We start from the raw sequence: 4,469 nt of genomic DNA, 5'->3' as shown, positions 1-4,469 counted from the left end.
CATTACATTAGGAGGTATAAATGTCCTAATTCTTTATTATACACTTATATACTTTCTTTTTTTTTTCTTTTTTTTCCTATAAATTTTATTTCTCTGCTTCAATAAAAAATAAATAGAATTTAATTTATTTTTTTTTCTCTAGCTTTTTTGAATAATACATTTTACATTACTTTCTAGAATTTGATTATTATTTTTTTGTTTTTAAATGTTATATTGTTTTTAAGCATTAAATAAAATATTATCTAAAATTTAAAAAAACTCTAAATAAATATATAAAAATCATGGATTAGTTTACTGTATCTTACTATGTAAAATGTAGTCTATTATATATAATATAAATTTCCAATTAATTTTTCCTGTGATATAGCATTTATTTTAAGATCAGAAAATGTTTTATAAATAAAAAAATAATAATCGTAATGAAAATTAATATGATATTAATTTATTTTTAAGATAGATAATAATGCTTATATTATCCAGTGTTCAGGATATTAAATAACTTTCACTTAATATATAAAACAGGAAATCTAATAAAAATTATATATATTACTTTTCAGCTATATATGAGTTTCACCTCAGATTTAATGGATATTAGAAGTTTTATAACAACAAAAAATAATTTTAATTTTTCTTCGATCTCATTTCTTTAATAATTAAGGTTCACATTTATTTAAGATGATTCAAATTTAGTAGGTACATAATATTTTATTATAATTTGAAACTATTATTATATCTAATATATATATAATTGCTTGATAATTTTAAATTTTAATATATTTTCAAATATATTATATAAGAGTTAATGGAATGAAATAAATTTTATAATATACAAATCTTTACTAAGGTTTATTTTATGTTACTATTAAATATAAGAAGGGTTATTACATAGTGCACTGGAAAGTAAACATTTGTAATAAATGTTTTTACAGATTTTTTTTCTAAATTTTAAAATATATATAGATACATTAATTGTTAAATTGATTTTAACAGAATAGGCATTATATAAGGTAGAACATATTTTTATATTCATAATTTATTTTTCTCTATTCCCTTTCAAAATAAAAAAAAAAAAAAAAAAAACTTCATTTGAATTCTTTCATGTGTTTTAATTTTTTAAACATAATGATATGTTTCAATAAAATAAATGACACGTAATATTAACTGAAATATATATATAAATATATATACTTATTTTTTATTAAATATTGTATTAGCAATGGTATTACTCGTTTCTTCCATAAAAATATATACATAATAATTTCATTTTTTTTATGTAAAAAATATGCTTTTACATTGAAATATACTATCATTTGTTATTTAATTGACTAAACATAACTTCTTAAAGTGTATTTATATAGTATAATGGAAACTTGCGTAAATTTTATATTGTAATTTTTATTTGAATTCATAAAAAATCTATTATCATAAATAAAAATTACTTCCAAAAAGGATGCTTTTAATAACCTTATGCATTATGCTAATTTAATTAAACATTCTACAAAAAAATGAATAATATTTTATATAAAACTTATTGAATATATCTAACAAATATGAAGAAAACTATGTAATTATATATTATTTATAAAAAATGAATTGTCTTTTTTTTTTACTTTATTTTTACTTAAGAAGTTATTAATTTGTATAAATTAATACCTGTCAATATAAACTATACTTATTTGTATAGTATTTAAGGTTTTATTAAATCTTTACATATTATATTTATAGACAAGTGTAAAAAATACAACATATATGTATGAATTTATCTAAACACAACTATATTATTGAAAGAAAAAAGATATATTCATTTTCATTACCCCTGAGGAAAATATTTATTTTCATAGATATATAACACTTTTTTTAAAAGTCATTTATTATAAAAAAATTACGACATATTATAAAATGAATTTTAAGATATTATTATTAATACATGATTACATTTAATTAACATAAACCTTCAGGGAGGTGGTAAAAAAATAATATAATGTATTTAATTATAAATTTTAAATATCTTGCACATTTAATTCAACTTTTCAAAAAATAATCAACACTACAATTAAGAATAAAAATAAAACAATATATGCTTTTAACTCTTCATTTAATTATGAATAATGAAATTTAAAAAATTAGCAAATAATTATAAGCCTTCCCTATTATAAAAGTATATTATTAATTTATATATTTAAAATTTCATATAACTTCAAAGAAATAAAAAATAGAAAACATGCTAAAAATAATTTTATAATATATGCTTTCTATAATACATTTCTCATAAAAACAAAATATTGTAGAATAAATATTACGTTTTCTTCTACGTTAATGTATAAATATACATTAATTGAACAAAACAAATTCATTTAACTTTATTATATACATAAAAAGTCACATTTATTTTTAATATAAAATTAATTATACATTTTTTAATTGCTTCAATAAACAATGATATTATTCTATCACAAGTATAAAATATTAAGGTGCATTTTTTATATTTCAAATATAGATTAATATGTAGTTTGGATAAAATTGTTTAAAATGTCCATTATATATAAAATTTAACTAATAAACGTATATTTTTACAAATAATATGTATAAATACTTAAATTCACACATTATTATACAATATGTAATTAAGCTGGAACAATACATTAAAATACAAATTAAAAAACAATAAAACATACAAATTCAAAAAAAAAATAAGAACATATTCTTAATAAGTTTATTATATAAAATGTCATATTATGTAAATTTTTTTATGACACTTCAGCTACTACTTGTATGTTTATTAAGGATATGCTTATATATAAAACATTTTTTACTTCAAATTAATGAATATTCTAAAGAATGAAACATATTTATTATTATTTATTTTTCCTTTCACTCTTTATAATTCTTTTATGTTTTCTAATTTTTATAAATGTAAAATCAGAATCTATGATTAATATAATAAATAATATGCAAAATAAAAAAAAAATCAAGAGCACAATCTTTTGGTTCCTTACAAATTAAACTTCTAACGGTGATAATAATCCCCATGTGATTAATTTGGCAGGTACTCTCATTAGTAATCCGTATTCTTTTGATACTATTTTTTTGTAACTCTTATCACTAACTGAGGGATTATTTCTAATAAAATCTATATAATCCAGAAGTTTGAACAACTTACATTCGAAATACTTTTACAATTTTCCTCTATATGTTGACTTTTTATACACTTCACATTTTTTATCAAATTCCTCCTTATCTAATGAACTTCAACTTGATTTTTTGTTTATTCATTTGTCTCACAATTCAATGTTAGTTATAACATCCTTGTTCTCTTTGTTATTAGGTACTACTTTTAGATATACAACATCTGAATCAATTTATTTGTTTACATAGAGCTAGTAATTTATAACTTCTTAAATCTACTTTTCTAATAATATTACTCTTCCCCATGAATATATTAAACCTATTTTAATAAAAAAAAGTAAATATTTATTATTTAAAAGAAAGAAATTTTATTCTAAAAAATGGTATTAATAAAAACAAGAAGCAGAAAAATTAAAAATACAAATATCCTTAAATAATATTCTCATATCTCTTCATAATTAAAATGATATATACAAGTTAAAAGGATAGAGGTGCCAATTTTAATAAAAAAAAGTGACGCACTTTTTTATTTCATGATATATATTTTTAAAATTGTAATATATTCAGCATTAAAAGAATGAACAATATATGATATAATATTATTTAAATTACCAGAGTTACTATATTTATTTTATTATTTTTTCTTTTTATTCATTTATAAAAACATAATAAAACATATAAAATTATTATTCTTTTTACAACAGAGACAAGAGATAATAACTTTATAAATGTATTATATTATTGTTATCTTAATGATATTTTAAAAAAAATTTAATAAAAATAATGTAATTTGAAATGATTCATAAATGTTCAAAATGTTTAGTTCAATTATTCAATATAGTATAGCAAATAAACATTATAATTTTTAATGACATTCAAATTTAAAAAAAATGTACAATTTCTTAATATTTATAAATATTGAATTCATATAAAATATAGAACATATAGGATATATTTTATACAATCGTCTGTGTGTCTAAAGTATAGTAACTAATAGAAATGATGTTCTTCTATTAATATTTATAATTTTATAAACACTATATTTTCTAAAAACTTCTTATTTCAAATAAAATATTAATACAACGATATAATAATAGTAATAATATATGAAAATAACAATATTTTATACAACTTGTTTCGATATATATTTTATAGCATTGCAGTAGATACCCTGTATACAACATATATTCTTGCATGGTCCATAATATATTAAAATAATTAAATTTATAAAATTCTACTTAATCTGTGAAATGGTATATATTTTAAAGGAAAATAGAAACTAATTTAATATTCTAGCTATTAAAATATATTCACAATAAATAGAAATATCTATGTAATTAAAA

At 17.4% G+C, this 4,469-nt stretch overlaps 1 pseudogene, besides 1 other annotated feature; it reads right to left on the bottom strand.

Moving 5' to 3' along the window:
• Positions 1-2,855: 2,855 nt before the first annotated feature.
• On the bottom strand, positions 2,856-3,432 carry PmUG01_11062200 (annotated as a pseudogene).
• Positions 2,856-3,432: a sequence feature (Plasmodium exported protein, unknown function, pseudogene).
• Positions 3,433-4,469: the final 1,037 nt, after the last annotated feature.

The sequence above is a fragment of the Plasmodium malariae genome (genome assembly GCF_900090045.1).
Source record: "Plasmodium malariae genome assembly, chromosome: 11".
Taxonomy (NCBI): Eukaryota; Apicomplexa; class Aconoidasida; order Haemosporida; family Plasmodiidae; genus Plasmodium; species Plasmodium malariae.
This window is presented reverse-complemented; position numbering and strand designations above follow the sequence as displayed.